Raw genomic sequence first — 19,180 nt, 5'->3', positions numbered from 1 at the left:
TGCTCCCACCAAAAGCCACGTAGTAGTTTGTCACGTGGCTAAAATCACGTAACATAACGATACCTCTTGTCACGTGTTTAAAATTAAGGAACGTCACGTAACATGGAGTCGCGTGACTAAAAATCACGTAACGTCACGAAGCACCTTGCCACATGACTAAAATTACGTAGCGTGACGTAACAGCTTGTCCAGTGACATGTTCGCGCCAAGAACCACATAATCACGTGACCGAAATAGAATCTCGTAGCAGCTAGTCACATGACAAAAACACGTAACATCACGTAACAACTAGTCATGTGACTAACATAATGTAACAACTGCTCACGTGACTAAAATCGCCTGACTAAAAGCAGGTAACAGCTCCTGACGTGACGTGTTCGCGCCAAGAACCACGCAACAGCTAGCCACGTGAACAATATAACATCACGGAACAACTAACCACGTGACACGTGCGTAGTGCTGAACTGACCGAAACTGGAGAATAGCTAAAGAAATCACGCCATATCCACGAAGCGAATGATGATTGAGGAGCTGGCTCGGAGATAATCGGGTTTTGCCCGAGTTATTATCACCATGAAGGCTCCCGAAGAACGAGAGGAAGAAGACTTCTCTTTCGCGCGAGCTGCGCCTGTAGCGGTCGCCTCTGGAACTAAGGTTACGCTTACGACGCTGGACTTTGCCCCAGCTTAAGAACCTGGCGAGCCAGCTCCTAATATGTTGTATGATGATAGTTTTACATTGCGCAATGGTTGATAGGAGTGGCTAAGAAAGCGAGTCGGTCGGAAGTGTTTTAGACGCGAAGCAGCTTTTGCGCTGGGCTTTGTCTGTAGTTCCACTGGCGACCGTCCGCTTTCTAAAACCTACCATAGCCATCTGTAACATATTGAGCGCGCGCTCGCGCCAAGGAGAAGTCTTCTTCGTCTTGTTCTTCGACCGCCTTGATGATGATACATGAAGAGCAATTTAGGGGCCCGGGCTGCCGTATGATCTCCTAGCTTGGCGTAACGCAGACAAAACCACGTGTGCTGGCACGCGCTAGCGCGTTCGGGCCTTTGTAAGGGGCTGGGTAAGACGCTGTGGCCTCTGCCCCTTACACTCTCTCAGCAATCATGTCATGGCGTTGGCGAACGAGATTCTGCAGACGAGCGATAAACCAACGCGTTGTATCCTAGTGAGAACGCGCTGGCACGCGCCAGCGCGTTCGGGCCTGTGTAAGGGGCTGGGTAAGATGCTGTGGCCTCTCCCCTTTACACTATCTCAGCAATAACGTGATCGCGTCGGGGAACGAGATTCTGCAGACGCGCGATTAACCCGCGTGGCGTGCTTCAACAAGAGTTCGGGACGAGTAACAGCAACAGCAACTACAGTGAATTCATGGTGTGCTCCACATGCAAGGACGCGTTAACATCGGGCAAGGTGCCCGTGATGAACGGAACTTTAAGTCGGCCCATGCGTTCCTTCGCATTCCCACATGGTTCCCTTTAGTGGGAGATGGTGAAATTTTTTTCGTGCAGACGCCATAGAGCCTCGCCTGTTATTCTTGTATACTTGCCATCAAACGAGACTGTTATTGCGAGCAATGTTACTTGAGGCTACGACTTTTGAAGCCATGGATATGTACATGTCGATTTTTAAAAAACAAATGTGGATGAATGGATCGATGCCATGACCGTTCCCTATTAACGCGGTGGTAACCTGTGCGTCACCAAGCTCGAAAAAAAGAACGCTTTCTTTAAAGGGGCCTTGCAACACCTTTCAAGTTCTCGTTGTTTTACATAGTTTACTTGCGGTTTGCGTCGACTGAAGGCTGAAGAGATTAGTGCAGGAAGAATGGCAGCGATAGGTGTACGCAGTCCGAAGTTATTCAGCCTAGAAAATTTAATATACAATAAAAAGGACGCCTATCCTCAACTCGATCTTCGCTGGGTCACCTGACCACATCTCACTTGCCACTGGCGTTGCAGGGCGCGGCCAATCGAATTAGTTGAAAACGCCAACGTACGGGAAGCGTGCATGCCATTTTGCCCCTTCTTTACAACGCATTGTTAACGCCCTTGGGATGGTAACAAACAACGTGGTGCTTAAACAGTGAACCGCACGTGCGAAATGAGACAGCTCACGAACGCCTCTATCGTGTTTTGTAGTATTAGTAGCGTCCCCCACGTGTGGCCACCAGCGCCATGGCGTTCTGCACATTCTTTGCCCGGCACTGCAGTTTTCAAGCTGAAAAACTGTATGAGCGTTGGTCCATTCGGCGTTCAGTGAAAAACCATGCCAAACAAAAACAAAACTCAACAGTAATTTTTTTTTCGATGAAATGCCGCTATCACTTCCAACGTTACATTTATCCAATCATAGGGCTGCGCTCTACTCCGTCATTTCCGCCTGCAGTAGTTCTGGCGAGTGCCACTACGCTTTGATTCGGTCGGCAGCGAGGTAGGCGCTTTAAAACAAAACTGTTGGAGGGCTCCTTTAAGTAAGCCTCATACGTTATCTACTTCAATTAAATCGACCTTACTATTTAAAAACATCTTACTATATTGTTCAACGCACTGAAACTTTCTGACACGTTAGTGTAACGAGCATAGGCGTGCGCATTTAACGGTCAACGCGCAGAAATTATGAGCGTGACATATGTCCACGGATGAATAGAAATGTAGTTCAGGGTTTAAAGCTGAAAAATAATTGCTACGATAAATAGAAATACATCTGGAGCAATGAATACTAGAATGAAAATCTTAAGCTGTGCAGAAATAAGTGAGAAGCAATGATGACAAAATGGAAATAGTCGCTCAGGTTATCCACACATATTATTATTATTATTATTATTATTATTATTATTATTATTATTATTATTATTATTATTATTATTATTATTATTATTATTATTATTATTATGTTTGTATCACACAGACAGCTCTACTAACGTGAAACCTGGGGGGGGGGGGCGAAGCATCGGTGTTTCCCATACATTCTAAGGACTAAAGGAGGAAGAGGGGCATCGAGTTTGCTCCTTTAGGAGAGTAAGTGATCTGCCATGCCTATTTCTCCCTTTTGGGGTAACTGCGAAGGGACGAACTATTACTTCCCCCGCGCGGTGACCCTTTAACAGTTGTTTCTTCCCGATATTCCAGAAGGGAGTAACGGATGCTCCTTCCCGATGTTACTCAAGGAAGCAACGATTACTTTCTTGCGCAAAAAAAGAAAAAAAAAGAATTAAGTTCTTAATTGACTTATCCAGCGTTTTGAGGCTTATACAGGCTAGTGATTAGATGTGCAATCGATATACAGGCATCACAATAAAAAAGATGGTTGATCCCTCCTTCATAGGAATCGGAATAACACGAAAGTAAAACGTGCCCTTACAGAAGTAATTGAATGTTTACAGAAGTAACTGAATTCATATAAGAGAGTTTGCGCAATGTATATTGATGTCTGGCAGCTATAGCACCGTTTACCGTGTACTTAGCTTTAGGTGCACGTTAATGAACCCCAGGTGGTCGAAATTTCCGGAGCCCTCCACTACGGCGTCCCTCATAATCACATCGTGGATTTGGGACGTTAAGCCCCAGATAATATTATTATTATAGCACCGTTTAACGTGGATGCACAAACTTTGATGATTGGTGGTACATCTCCATCCCGAGGACTAACTGTCCATGTTAAATGGTTAAACAAACCCTTGTGGTAGCTGTAGTAGTTAACGGTGAAAGCGTAATCAGAGAATGAGGTGTGATAGCCAGAAGAGCGTCGCATATTGAACGCTGAACTTGGTCGCCATCCCGCGACTTGTTAAAAATGTGATTGAACACCACGGCCGGACTAGAGGGAAACGCAAAGCGCGTCCTGCCGCCCCATTAGCATAGCCGCGATTTTTTTCGGGGCGAGCACGTCAGCGTTGAACGCGTTGTTACAGCCACGTGAGGCAGGCGAGCGTCGCAGAGCTATTTTTGCTTTGGATTAGCGTGATGCTATGAGCGAGGCCGACGCTTTTACGACGTTTGGTCTAATATCGCCACCTCGCGGTGTGTTAAGGCATTGACAAAATTGAACAAAGAAGAACAAAACTTTATTTGCGAAGACTTCGTTGCCTCGAAAACAAGGCAACGCTGTGTGGTCGGGCCCCTATTCCAAGGCACCGCTGGCCCTCGCCATCCTTTCGGCCCTCCGGACCAGCCTGAGCTGGTCCCCGAGGGCAGGGCTGGACAGCAATGCCTCCCACCTCAATCTGGTGTTATCCACCTCTTGCTCTTCGGTATGAGCCGTGCACTCCCATGTGATGTGGTAGAGCGTCGGTGTGCTCCCACACCATGGGCATATGTCTTTGTATGCTGTGGGATAGTACACATGTAATCTATGAATGTTTGTGTATGTGTCCGTTTGGAGCCGACGTAACGCCGCAGAATCCATGGCTGAAAGGTTCTTGTGCGGTGCTGGGTAGAGCCTCCTCGAATCCCTGTAATATTGCAGGACCGCTTTGTAACTAGGTTCGATGGGTGTCGGGTCCTCCATGATGTTGCTATCGGCAGCTCGGTAATTAGTGAAACCTCGAGCCGCCTCATCTGCATAGAGGTTCCCAGTAACACCCTCGTGTCCCGGGGCCCAAGTTATTGTTTGGGTATAGCTACTGTTCAGTTCTCTGCTGCTTTCGGTAAGTATCCGGTGTGCCTTGGCGCCGACTTTTCCTTTCTGATAATTTCTGCATGCTGCCTGAGAGTCTGTGATAATGGTTAGTGGAGCGTTGCGCTCCATACCTTCTCTTATAGCTAAGGCGATGGCTATCTCTTCTGCTTCTATAATGGTTGCTCGAGAAACCGAAGCACAGGCCGTGATTTTACCTCTTCTGTTTACAACAACCGCCACCATATTCTTTGCGTTGGCACAGTATGGTGAAACATCCGTGAATCTTGCAGTGTCCGAGAACTTCGTGGTTTTGTCTATGTATTCTGCTCTAGCTTTTCTCCTCCCTGCGTGTAATGTCGCATCCATGTTTTGGGGTATTGGTGATACCCCATACAAATCTCTGATCTGGCCGGGTAGCTCTTTGGTGCTTTGATGCGTTCGTATGCATTCTCCCAGGCCGACTCTACGAAGAAGAGCTCTGCCGGCTTGCGTTTGCGCCAAACGGCTCCTCTGCGCTATGAGTTGGGCCTCAGCTAGCTCATCAAATGTATTGTGGAGGCCAAGAGAGAGAAGCTTCTCATTTGAAGTGTTGCGTGGCAACCTCAAGGCTGTCTTATATGCCATCCTTATTATTTGATCAGCCTTTTTCTTTTCCTCCATATTCATGGCATGGTAAGGTAGCGAGTATATTACTCTGCTGATTACCAGGCTTTTCACGAGTCTGAGGATGTCTTGCTCCCCAATCCCTGTCCGATTATGAGCCACCCGGGCTATCATGCGATTAATCTGCTGCGTTGTTTTTCTTATCGTGTTTAAAGTGTGGAGACATCTGTTGTTCGATTGTAGCCACATTCCCAGCACCCTAAGTGTTGACCTCTCCGGAATAACCTTCCCCTCAAGCCTGATCTCGAGTTTGAGTCCCAGATCTGCTCTTTCTTTCTTGTTTTTTGTGAGGCGAATCAGTTCTGATTTCTCCGCCGAACACTGTAGTCCTCTTTGTTTCGTATATGCTTCTATTATATTGGCTGCCAATTGGAGCTTTTCCTCCTTTTCACCCAAGTTGCCCTTTCTTATCCATAATGTTATATCGTCCGCATACAGAGAATGACGGATGTCGGGAATTTCTTGAAGTTTTTTGGTTAGTCCAATCATGGCTATGTTGAAGAGTGTAGGCGAAATGACCGCACCCTGTGGTGTTCCTTTGTTAGGAGGATGGATGACTTTGGATTCAGTATCCCCTACTTTGATAACTGCTGTTCTCTGGTGAAGGAAGCTTCGGACGTACTCGTACGTCCTTTTACCACAGTTGGTTTCAGCTAGTCCATCCAGTATCCCTTTGTGACTTACGTTGTCAAAGGCCCCTTTTATGTCAATGGTCATGACAATGTGTTCTCCTGCCTTGGGGATGTTGGTTAATACTTCCTCTTTTAAAAGCAGGAGAATGTCCTGTGTTGAAAGATGTGGTCTGAAGCCAAACATGGTGTCAGGCATCAAGTTGTTTGTTTCAAGATGTCGTTGCAGTCTAGTGTTTACTAATCTCTCGAAGACCTTTCCTAGACATGATGTAATAGATATGGGCCTAAGGTTTTCCAGAGCCAGTTTCTTCCCTGGTTTTGGGATTATGATGATGACAGCGTGTCTCCATTGCTGTGGTATCGTCCCTTTAACCCAATGGTCATTTATAAACTTCGTTAGGGCTGCTATAGATTCATCGTTCATGTTTCTGATCATGGCATTAGATATTTTATCTGCCCCTGACGCTGTGTTCCGTTTTGCACTGGCTATTGCTGCTCTAACTTCTGCTTCCGTGAAGAGTTCATCCATTTCTGAGTGTGGGTGTCCACTGTAATCAAGGTGGTATGGAGGTATCGAGGCTTTATCACCAAAGCATTTGCTACGGACTGCTTGAAGAAGTTGGTCGTTTGTGCCTGGATATGAGTGCAACAATCTCTCTAAGCTCTTTTGTCCTTCGCGTCTTGTTTTGAGTGGATCAATCATTGCTCTGAGGATGCTCCACGTTTTCGCTGTTCCTAGGGTTCCCTTTAATGATCCACAGAAGCGTTCCCAGTTGGCCGTTGCAAGTTGATTAGCGTATTCTGCGGCCTCTACTGTTAAGTCCTTGATTTTCATTTTCAGCTTGCGGTTGCGTTTCTGTCGCTTCCATCTTTTAGTCAGGCTTCTTCTTGCATCCCACAGGTGCAGTAAGTGGGGGTCGACTTCAGGTGTTTCCTCCGTCCTGGTGACGGTTTTGGTATGCTTCTGCTTTAGATTTCGTATGACTTCGCACCACTTATCTAAATCATTTATGTCAGTAGTTTGTCCTTTAAGCGATTCTCTATACGCACGCCAGTCTGTTATTTTAGCTGTGCCTATTTGTTTGCGAATTAAGCCTGTGCGAATTGTGGTGCTTATAATGTAATGGTCACTTCCTAGATTTTCGAGGGTATTACACCACTCCGCGTTTGGACAGTTCTTGGGTATGGTTAGATCCGGACTTGTGTCCGCGGAGATACTATTTCCTGTTCTTGTTGGGACAGCAGGGTCTGTTAAAAGTGTCATGCCCAGTGCTTCTATTATTCCTGCAATATTCTTGCCTTTCTTGTCCTGGGTTGCGTAACCCCAGCTTGAGTGTCTCGCGTTAAAATCACCTACCATCACTAGAGGGCACCCCTTCGCAATTTTTGCTGTCTCTTGAAATAATTTCTCGAACGTTGCTCTCTTCTGACTCGGTGAGCTGTAGATATTGTTGCAGTGAAAAGAACGAGGAAGCTGGCCCCAGATTAGAGGAAGACGGCTGGCATCGAAGTTGACGGTGGGTGTGCCATCGAGGCGGCAGGCAGATGACGTCCGCTGCGAAGTTCCGTACTGGTACCCAGCACGTCCACCAAATGTTGCACGAAGAAAACAGGCACACGAGTGCAGAGTTGGTATTTTACGATAAATACAGCTGGTACTCAAGCGGCGGTAAGAGACGTCGTCTTCCTCTAATCTGGGGCCAGATGTCCGCAGTATTATGGGCTTATGCTCTTACTTCCGTCGCTTTGTAAAAAAGTTTGCCGACATCGCTCGTCCTCTGACCGACCTTCTCAAGAAGGATGCCTCTTTCTTCTGGGGACCACACCAAGAGCAAGCATTCTCTACCCTTATTGAGCGACTTACGAGTTCCCCGATTCTCTCGCACTTCGACCCTTCCGCGCCCACTGAAGTGCGCACTGATGCAAGTGGTCATGGCATCGGCGCTGTCCTCGCTCAGCATCAACAGGGCCACGACCGTGTCATCGCCTACGCGAGCCGCCTTCTCTCCACGCCCGAACGCAATTACTCGATAACTGAGCGAGAATGCCTTGCGCTCGTTTGGGCTGTCGCGAAATTTCGACCATACTTGTTTGGTCGTACCTTCCGCGTTGTAGCTGATCACCACGCACTCTGTTGGCTCTCCTCTTTGAAGGACCCAACTGGACGACTTGCACGTTGGGCATTGCGTCTTCAAGAGTATGACTTCTCCATAGTGCACAAATCTGGACGCATGCATAACGACGCTGACTGCCTTTCTCGCAATCCCGTGGATCAACCGGACGACACCGATGCTGACGTGGACATCTGTACTCTGTCCCCATCCGACTTTCTCCACATCGGTGACGAGCAACGACAGGACCCTGTTCTTCGGAGCCTTATGGACCGCCTAAGCTACGCGCCTACCGACCCTTCTCTCAGGATGTTCGCCTTGCGTGATGAAATTTTATACCGCCGCAACATTCAGTCCCGTGGCCCTGAGCTGCTACTAGTCGTTCCCAAGCATCTGCGACTGGCCGTGCTCCAGGAACTCCACGACGCTCCTACTGCTGGACATATGGGCTTCACTCGGACTTACGATCGCGTGAGGCGCCGCTTCTTCTGGCCCGGTCTCTATCGCTATGTGCGTCGCTATGTTGCTTCTTGTGACCTGTGCCAGCGCCGGAAGACGCCTGCTTTGCCTCCCGCTGGTTTGCTTCAACCTATTGAAATCCCTACAGAGCCATTCTTCCGAGTGGGCCTCGACCTACTTGGCCCGTTCCCTATTTCTACCAAAGGCAACAAGTGGATTGCCGTCGCCACAGATTATGCAACAAGATATGCCATTGCGCGTGCGATACCGACCAGCTGCTCTACAGATGTTGCCGACTTCTTACTCTACGACGTCATCCTACACCACGGCGCCCCTCGCCAGTTACTCACGGACCGAGGCCGTTACTTTTTGTCGAAGATCGTCGATGACCTGCTCCGTTCCTGTTCTACTGAACACAAGATCGCTACCGCGTATCATCCTCAAACGAATGGGCTCACCGAACGCCTGAACCGCACTCTAACTGACATGCTTGCCATGTACGTTTCCGACGATCATCGTGACTGGGACGCCGCTTTACCGTACATTACTTTTGCTTATAATTCGTCCCGTCATGACACCGCCGGATTTTCGCCATTCTACCTTTTGTATGGCCGCGACCCTGTCTTGCCCTTCGACACGTTGCTACCCTCTGACATACAATTCTCAGCGACTGATTACGCCCGCGATGCAATAACCTTGGCCGCCCATGCCCGAGAGGTCGCTCGTCATCGCCTCACAGCATCGCAAGTTTCTCAAAAGCGACGCTACGATCATCGGCACCGAGAACCACAATTTTCGCCTGGTTCCCTCGTCCTTCTCCGGACGCCATCTCGTCGTGTCGGTTTAGCGGAAAAACTCCTTTCTCGCTACTCTGGTCCGTACAAGATATTGCGCCAACTGTCTGACGTGACGCACGAGATCGCACCAGCCGACGTGTCTTTGCTACCTCAGGTCACAAGCGATGTTGTTCACGTCGCCAGACACAAGCCTTATATACCCACATTAAGTGATGTGCCATGATTTGCACCGGGACGGAGCTAAACCCGCCGGGAGGGTGATGCTGCGGTGAAAAGAACGAGGAAGCTGGCCCCAGATTAGAGGAAGACGACGTCTCTTACCGCCGCTTGAGTACCAGCTGTATTTATCGTAAAATACCAACTCTGCACTCGTGTGCCTGTTTTCTTCGTGCAACAATATTAATTATGAAGGCGCTCTTTCCCCTGGTGCCTTTATATGTGATTTCTGTTATTATATGCGGGATGTCCGTTCCCTCTACGGGTTTGTGACATATTGCTGTAATTTTCTTGTCCACCAATGTTGCTACCTTCCAGTTTTCATCTTCGGTACCGAAGGTCTCATATCCTTGTAATTTTGGGTTCGTTCCGGCTTCTTGTAGTGCTATAATAGCTGGCGAATTTTGTTGTGCCATCACAAATTGTGAAATTAGCCCCCATTTACGCCGGAACCCGCGGCAGTTCCACTGCCATATCTCGCACTCTTCTGAAATGTGCTTTTGATGATTACGCATTGTATGTCGCCTGGGTCATGGCCGACAGTCCTGGCCTGTTGTATACTTTCTCGGCTTTTTCTCTTATGTTACTGCTTGCGGCATGCTTTCGCAGGGCTTTCGTGAATTCTATTTGTTGTGCCTGAATTTTCTTGTCCAGAACATCTAGTTTTCGATCTACCTCTATCATCACCTGCTCGATGATTGTAGGTATAACTTCTTTTATGGTTTGTTTCAATATCGACACGGTAATTACGCTGTCACCTTCTAGATTTGGCAGTTTTGCCCTTTCTGCCCTGCGTGGGCTGGTTTAGGGCCTTGCGGTTGCTGCGTTTGTTGCTTTTTCAATTCCTTATTTTCTCTTTCCAGGTCTCCTATTCGCACTCGCATTAGCTCTAGCTCGTGTTCTAGGCGCTTGAGTTGTGTTGTGTGGTGTGAGGATTGGGAGGCCTTTGCTGCCCAGCTCACCTTGTTTTTGGCTTTCTTGTTCTGCGTCTTTTTTCACGCTGCTCCTGTTGTGTTGTTTGGCCCCTCTCTCGGTCACTGCCCTCGGAGTTGGAGCGGTCTCGGGAGCTAGACCTGGATGTGGATCGGGACTTGGATCGGGACTTGGTATGAGCCTCGTCTTGCGACGTCAAGTCCTCGCGGTCCGTGCTGAACCAACGTCTCTTTAAGATCCCGTTGGTTTGTTTGTCGTTGCGACAGTTGTGGCTTGCCCCTTTGTGGGACTCGTTTGAGTTTTCTGGTGCACTGCGATGCCGCTGTGGGATGGGCCCCCCCGCACAGGGCACACTCTGGCTCACAGGTGTGGTCTTCAGGAGGGTCCCTTAGCCGGCAGTTGCTGCACGCTTTTGCAGTTGGTGTTGGGCAAACATCCGTTCTATGTCCCTGGGTTTTGCACAGTTTGCAATACTGTCGGGTGGGTTGATAGGGCACACATGGCATCTCGCCACCGTAATAGTACACGAAGCATGGCACTATCGGTCCATCGAACGTTATCACTGCGGTTTCAGACTTGCCGAGCATACGGGCTTGGACGATTGTCACACCTTGCGTGCGCACTCGTAGATGACTTAAGAGTTCGGCTTCTGGGGTTTCACGTTCCAGCCCATGTACCACTCCTTTAAGGTATCCTTCAGGGGTGGATATGTAGGTGTTCATCGGGTGTTTAGTGCCGTTGAGCTCTAGGGTTTTAATCTTCAGAATCTTCTCCGCCACTTCTTCGTAGGGCGTACTTGCAATGATTATGTTTGACCCATTGCGGAGGCGAAGCAGAAATTTATCGCTTTTGCAGGTCTCCGGGTCACCGCTGGCACGTTCTATTGCTCGCGCAACAGCGTAGGTTTTAAGTTCTTTCACAACTAGTCCTGGCTTGGGCCGCATGATAATTTTCATGTCGTTTCTGGGGAGCGGCGCCGCGCGCGTTCTCCATCGAGCTCTTGCAGACGATCCCCCGCGTTTGGCTTGTTCTCCTGCAGGCGTTCCGGCGTTGCAGCTGTTGCCTTCGCCAACGCCCCGAGCTCCGCTGTCATCAAGGGCTGCTCGTTTTAGTTTTCTTAAGCGTTTACGCTCTCGCAACGATAATGCAAGTTGCCACTGGCCGTTGGTAGCGTCTTCCCTTGCTGAGTCCTTCTCCTCGTCATCCTCGCTGGTCGATTCCCCCTGTATCACCTCGTCAGGTGAGAGGAAGTTCTCTTCCGCGTCGGCCACAGATCCGCCTTGAGTTTGGATATCTTGGTCAGCCGTGTCCATGGGGTCCTGGGCTTGTGGGTCATTGTCCGTTGGGATTGCGGCCATCGAGGCGCTATGCTTGGGCCGGGAGCTGGCTGCCGGGGTTCCGCGCTCCGCACCGCCGTTAGGCTTAGCGTGGCGGGCCGGCATGCTCGGGCGTACCTCTTATGTTGTTAGAAGAAGCCGGGTCTGCTTATCCAGAAAAGTGGTAACAGCGTGCTCCTGGCGTTGTCGTACACAAATCCGGCAAATATGGTAATGGTCACATAATTTTGACCGCTGCTAGGCACGATAATTAACGGGGCCGACGCGAACACGTCTGCACTCCTCGGCGCCACCTGGCGATCTCACAAAATTGAACTTTTATTGAAAACGCGCCGAATGGGACGGATGTGTAACGCGTTGCTGGTGATAATCGCGGAGGCCACAGTAATGACGAATTACTTTACTCCCAGAGGGCAACACCACCCCGCCGACCGGGAGAGTGGTAGATATAAAAGGCGCGTTTGTAAAGCCTCCAGAGTCTGTGACCGTGGCGCAGTGAATAAATAACATCAAATGTTGTCCGTCCTATTGTGATGTGTTTATGTCTGGAAGCAGGCAATAAAGCAAAAAAAAAAAAAGACCGTGGCGCAGTGGATAGCGTGTCCGGCATCTGTTGTTGCGGACCGAGCGGTCGTGGGTTCGATGCCCGTTGACGGAACTTTTTTTCATTGACATCTGATCGTGTAATTTTTTTCTACGTCATTTCCGTGACGGAAATACATCACTGAAGTCTTGGTGGACCCCGGCATAAAACACTTTCGTGTTTAAAAAAATGCCCCCACCTCCCCGAAGGGAATCGTGAGGAAATGCGAATGCATTTCTTGCGCCGAGAGTACACGGCGTAGTAATTTTAATGGCGTAAAGCTGGACACATCGACGCGCTCAAGTGTCTCCCTTTTGGGCGCCTCTTTCAACGAACGCTTCCTACGTGCGTTCGTAATCACCTCAGGAATGTTGCCACCGCCTTCAATGCAGCACAAACGCGTTTAGAACGCGCTGTTTTCAGGCTGTGCCAAGGCAGCACAAACGCTACAAACGCGTTTCAAACGCACTGCATTGAGGCGGTGGCGCAGGGAGGAGAGAGAGCGAACGGCGAGAGAAGGAGCGGCGAAGCACTGAACCTACCCTCCCCTACACTCTCTCCACACACGCCAGAGCGCGCTCCTGCTCTCCACTCACTCTCCGCTACTCCGCCCGCACCACCTGCTCCGGTTGCTAGGGGCGAGGATAAGCGCGCGCGCCCGCAGCTGTTGATATGGGAGAGGGAGTGAGAGCGGAGAGGCGCGCGGACAAACGCCGGATGCCTCACATGGCCCGACTAAGAAATGCATTCGCATTTAAAACAAATTTCAGAAAATTTATTCGCAATGCCCATAGACTGTCGCGCTGCCAAGCGGAATTCAGGAGCGTCCTCTCGAGGAGGGTTAGTAGACGACAAAATGGCGGCACTACGCAGTCGCTCCCTTGTTCAGCTGTGCTAGCCTCAGTGTTAACGCGTTGGCAAGAAAAGAACACTACGACTTTGCATGTTCCCTGCATCAGTGAACAAACCGGGCCCTCCGTGACACGAGAAATCTGATTTGTTCTTTCGACACGCGAAGTTTTCGTGAAAATACGTGGCAACTCGAGCTTCCAATGCTAGCCCACAGCTTACACATACTATCAGCTTCGCGAGGCTTTCTGTAGCCACGTAGGTTAGGTAAATGTTATCGTCTGACATATTCAGTTGAAGCTCACCCTGTTTCACTTGCATATAGCATTGGTCAGTGTTTCTTGCAGGGCATGAGTCCATAAACGACTTCGACGACTCCGCGTCACCACGTTTACAATTAGAGATACGTCTGGGCGCGGCGAACATTTTGCTCTCAGACCGGTCAACAAGCAAATCGCTTGCAGTGTGCTGCCACCTATCAACAAACGTACAAAAACAAGCGGCGCAGCGGTGGCTATGAAACCCAACACCCAACACACTGGCGAAGGACGGCGTGGAAAGCGTTCGCTCCACGAAAGGCGTCGAGCAGACGCGTCCTCGAATGATTGAAACGTCGCTCGCACGATTCGTAACAGCGCTTTGCTGACAAAGGATAGAGGCCCTATTTTAATGTATCGCCAACTTGATATCGCTCAGTTATACAAGAGCACATCGCGAGCAACGAGTGAAGTGTTATGGGTGCTTGCAGCGATTTGCTTGTTGACCGGTCTGAGAGCAAAATGTTCGCCGCGCCCAGACGTATCTCTAATTGTAAGCGTGGTGACGCGGAGTCGTCGAAGTCGTTTGGCGGAGGAAATTCTTCAGATTGCTTTCAGCAGTGATGTTGAAAGAAACCATCTTGACGACGAGGATGTTTCACTGGACGTAGAAGACTGTGCAAGCACCGAGAGTGACAGCGACGATGAACCATCAGCTGTTAACTCACGAGGAGCGAGTTGCAACTTGACGACCCGTCGTGCGTGAATGTTTTTTCACGCTCGTAAGTCACTTTGATTGTATTTAATGTATAATATCCTTGAGCGAGATCAAAATAAAAGCATAGTTCCTCTTGTGCATTGCATGTATCACAATTATTGTGGATATTATGGAGCGCCGCATGCCGCCAGCACGCTCGAGCTCGACCAGCGAAGCGAAATGGTTAGAGCGATGGAACGTGCAGTCACGGCCACAATCCACGCCTCTCGGCTAACTTCTTCGACGTTGAGAAAAGCGCACGTGTGCATTCTTTTTGATATTCATGTTTCGATCGTGCTGATCGAATCTGCAACGAGTGAAGTGAGTTGAACACGGCTAGAGTCTGATCATGGCTGTGACACAAGCGCTACTGAATAGACCGATCTCACCAGACCATCTGCGCATGCGCGAGTTTCCGACAGTGGCACTGCCGCCATCTTAGTTGTAGTTCTCGGAGCGCTGCTGGTGCGGCTGCTTGCTGCGTGCTTCAGGTATATTGCCGTTTTGCACCAATCCTCGACACGCAAGATGATTGAACGCGGTGGAAAACTGTGTCCGCACCTCCAATGTATGTTATTTTATTTCAGGTTAAACTGCATCCTAGCGCTAAAATAAAAAAAAGAACAGTTGATAGTGCTTACATGTGGCGAGGTCGTCTCGTTGGGTTGATGAGCTTGGGTCGTTTTGCTGAATAAATATTAATAATAAAAAAAAAGAAATCACGTTCCCGTCGTAATGAGAGCAAATATCTTCTTCAGTGAACGCAAGACACGCAAGCGACACAAGCTACAGTATCCGGGAAAAAAGACTTGCCTAAACTGTGTAGAGCTCTCCGCTACACAACAGGAGAAAAAAAAAAAGCCGAAGGGATGAAAAACAGAAGCTTATTGCGCTTTTTTTTTTTTTGTCGAGGCGACTGTTTTCATGTAAACTGTGTTGTCAACGCAAGACTTCGATCACAGTAATAAGTTAAACGTGAATGAAAAAAACTGTCGCCGTGAGGCGCGTCCGCTGAACGGTGACTGGCCGCTCATGCCGTTTGCCAAAGGTTAACATCACAAAAATCTCGTGAATGGCATAATATTTCCTGCTGTACAAGGAATGGATGAGTCAGTAAGAGATTTTGGCGACACACGCAATGCGGCGGACAAGCAGTAGCTCGCTCCGGCTGGCGGCGGAGGCCTCAGCCGGTGGCTCGGCGCCGGTATCGTCGCTAGGCCTACCGCTTCGAAACGGCAGTGTACGGTTAATAGCCCACGCTCATAAAGAAGTTCAGCTTTGATACCGCTGTTGCCCGCTTTATGATGCGTTCACAATAATATCGCATATTGAAAGGAATAGGGAAATCCCGGCGGCGGAGTTGGGTGCGATGCCGGCACGGCCGAGTTTTCGCCGTGCGCTCCACGGCGCGAGCTGTACACAGCATGCAGTTATAATCTTGGTCTCGTTCATGCTAGACGCTTGACAGTCGTCATCGCATTTGGTGAGAGGTCGGTTTAGGTCTCCCTATATATTAAAGCGATCTCTGTTGAGCCCGGAAAGGACGTTGTATCCAATCTGTCGCCGCTGGCGGCGATCGCCCAGGCAAGGGGATCGAGCTCGCGTTATATGAACTTTTGCTGTCGCCGATCGGTCCATCGTTCGCGCAGCAAGGTTGTTATGACGCAATAGGGCACTGAAAAACCACGATGCATCATGCACAGGGAGTTCACAAACACGTTGGACAAGAAAGTGCGCGGTAGTTGCGTCTCTGTCCGACTTCGTTGACTGTCGCACACATTCCTGTCGGAACTTGAAATCCCTCGAGAACACGTAAAATCCGAGTCCTTTTGCTTCAAGCTCCTGTTGTAGCATCCCAGCACACAGCACGTCAACCCAACCATCGCAAATCATCCAAATAAGGCCGCTAATGCAGCTCGCCAATGCACCAGCTGTAGGCAGCTGAACGTACCGAGTACTACAAGTACCGGCATGCACTGCGGCAGCGGTGGCGTAGCGCAACTCGCGGTGAGATCGGTCTATTGGATGTTAAATGCTTGTGTTCCGTTGAAGAAGTAACTCCGCGTTCCTGACTGCACAAGTAATGACGACGGCGTGACATGTTTGCAAACCATCACCACGTTAAACATGCTGTCCCGCGCAGCAGCGATGGCGCTACTCGCTGGCGGCCTACTACTGCGGCAAATTCATCAGGCAGGCTCGGTACGTACTACCTCGGAGTGCCGTTCAGCTCATACGTCAATTCTAGTTCATGCAGTTTTATGTAGTACGCACAGGATTTCGCAAAGCATCGTTATGCACGGTAACGGAGCTGAAATATAACCTTTTACACCGCAGCAAATAATTAGGTGGCGAGTACTTAGCACCTAAATTTCCATGGTTTGGGAAAGTATTTTAGTCTCATATCCATTTCAGCGCAGCTCCTGACTTCATCGGGTGAAAGTGGCACGGGCCGTACGTTCGCACGTCCTATCTGTTCCTATGCTAACAAACGGGTTGACCCTCCTCCTGGCGCCATCTTGAAATGCACGGCGCGCCACCTATAGTTCGTGGGCATTGCGAATAGCGAAAACACAGGATTCCAACTCGCGACTACCGAATCAACATGCGCCTATGCTAACTAGGGTTACTGTATATGCTACCTTTAGGTAGCAGAGTTGCGCCCCTGTCTTCCAAACGCCGATAGCAACCATGCGTTGCGGAGAAGCTGACGCTCGGGTCAATTTTCGTATTTCTCGACTACGACGCTGCAGTGAGCTCGACTGACACTAGTCATCGACAATAAAGGTAATCACCGTACTTCGACACGCCAAACATGTCGATCGGCGACACAGTAGGCATGCCGCCTGCGAAAAGGGAGTGCGGCTTCACCGCATAGCTGCGGTTGCTAGCCAGACCTGTGGGCAACTCTGCTACCTAAAGGTAGCATATACAGTGATACTAATGCCAACCTCCACACCACGCCACGCTACGGCGCCGTCTGAAAGAAAACGGCGTTATGTAGACACCGATGGGTCGTTGCGCGTTCTGACACGCTACTGTAACGAGCATAGGCGTGCGTACAGGGAAGGCAGGACGGGGGGTGGGTGTCATGAGGTTCACGAAAATCTGGTGAAGTCAGAAGTCATGTAACAGGCTTCAAGCAATGGTGTGACGTTGTCTCCGATATTCGATCTTGCGCCATAATTACAATGATTATGTCTACATGAGATTTGTGTGTAATAGGCCCGCGTAACCAGGGGGAGGGCTACGATGTCCTCGCACCCACAGATTCGCGGTGACGAAGTACACACTAACCAGAGCGCGTATATCATTGCGTACACGCATAGGTCGGCAAACTCACTCATGAGTCGACTCACCCAGACTCACTCAGACTCAGATCGGGCCTTGTGTCTGAGTCTGAGTGAGTCCGGGTGAGTAATATTTTGGTGAGTTTGAGTTCGAGTGAGTCTGGTTGAGGAAAACATTCGGGAATCCGAGTTCGAGTGAGCCCTAAGCACAAAATATATTTCTTGAATGAGTCTGAGAGAGCTCCATTTTCTATTACTGACCTGTTGTCCTATCTATGCATATTCATCATTACTATCAGTCTTACATCGGCTTACGTTTATACTCAAGTCTATTCACACATATGTCAACGCACGAGCGTTGATGTGCCACCTCGATATTAATTGATCAGAGGCGTCAGTTGGGGGGAGGGGGGCGAGGTTTCCATGACCTCCCCTCGATAACTCTTTCATGGGATGTTCTTGATACGCGACTCTCGTGTGAGTCGCGTATTTCATAAACATTTCCTTACTGGATTGAAGCCGCTGATAACACGTACTTGAAGGTGCAAGATAAAAAGGCATATCGTAGAGCACCGATTATTTGATATAGGGGTTAAAGAGCATTGGCACCATGGTCGAACGAAGCTAGTTTTACACTAACGGACTGATGAGTCGACCCACTCAGACTCACCCAGACTCAGGTCAAGGCGTGAGTCTGAGTTTGAGTGAGTACGGCTGAGTTTGTGAGTCTGAGTCCGAGTGAGTCTGGTTGAGAAAAAAATTTAGTGAGTCTGAGTCTGAGTGAGTCCGGATGAGGAAAAGATTGGTGAGTCTGAGTCCGAGTGAGCCCGCAGAGCAAAATAGATTTCTTGAGTGCGTCTGAGTGAGCTCCCATTTTTTTGCCGACCTATGCGTACACGTGCAATGAAGTTTTATACAATAATATGTAGGCGATGTGCTCAGTTTCATGTAGCTGAAGTCCTATCTATACATCAAGATTAAATGACGAGCGAAATTAATTAGGGTTAAAACATCAGAAAAAGAAGTGAACAATGTACCAGCGTACCTTCTGTTGCCCTACATGATAGCGAGTTTACTTTTTTAGATAGTACGATATCTTAATGTTCCCTTTCTTTAAGAGTACTTGTGGTCTTTTTTCGCATCTTCTTGTGTTCAAGATACAAGCTGGTTTGCCGTTTTTTTTTATAGTGGTCACATGGGTGTGAGGGTGGTAGTATTCTTTTCTGTCATGTGCTTTCAATAAGCATTCAGTTTCGAGTCGGCGCTGTGGTCTGTCCTCCTTTTCTCGTGGTCCGCGTCGTGGTTTCGCTGTGTTTCAATATGTTCCAGAACTGTCACCAGCAGGCCCAGCTTTCAATTCTTCTGCACAGTGACGTCACTGTATAACGAGGCACCCAGCAACCGAGACCGAAAGTCGTTCACTCAGATAATGTGATAATAAATTGTTTATCGAGAATGCATGAATCTTAATAATACTAATAATAATATCTGGGGTTTAACGTCCCAAAACCACGCTATGATTATGAGAGACGCCGTAGTGGAGGGCTCCGGAAATTTCGACCACCTGGGGTTCTTTAACGTGCACCTAAATCCAAGTACACGGGTCTCAAACATTTTCGCCTCCATCGAAAATGCAGCCGCCGCGGCCGGGATTCGATCCCGCGACCTTCGGG

The sequence above is a fragment of the Rhipicephalus sanguineus genome, chromosome 10, assembly GCF_013339695.2.
Source record: "Rhipicephalus sanguineus isolate Rsan-2018 chromosome 10, BIME_Rsan_1.4, whole genome shotgun sequence".
In the NCBI taxonomy this organism is placed as follows: domain Eukaryota; kingdom Metazoa; phylum Arthropoda; class Arachnida; order Ixodida; family Ixodidae; genus Rhipicephalus; species Rhipicephalus sanguineus.
This window is presented reverse-complemented; position numbering follows the sequence as displayed.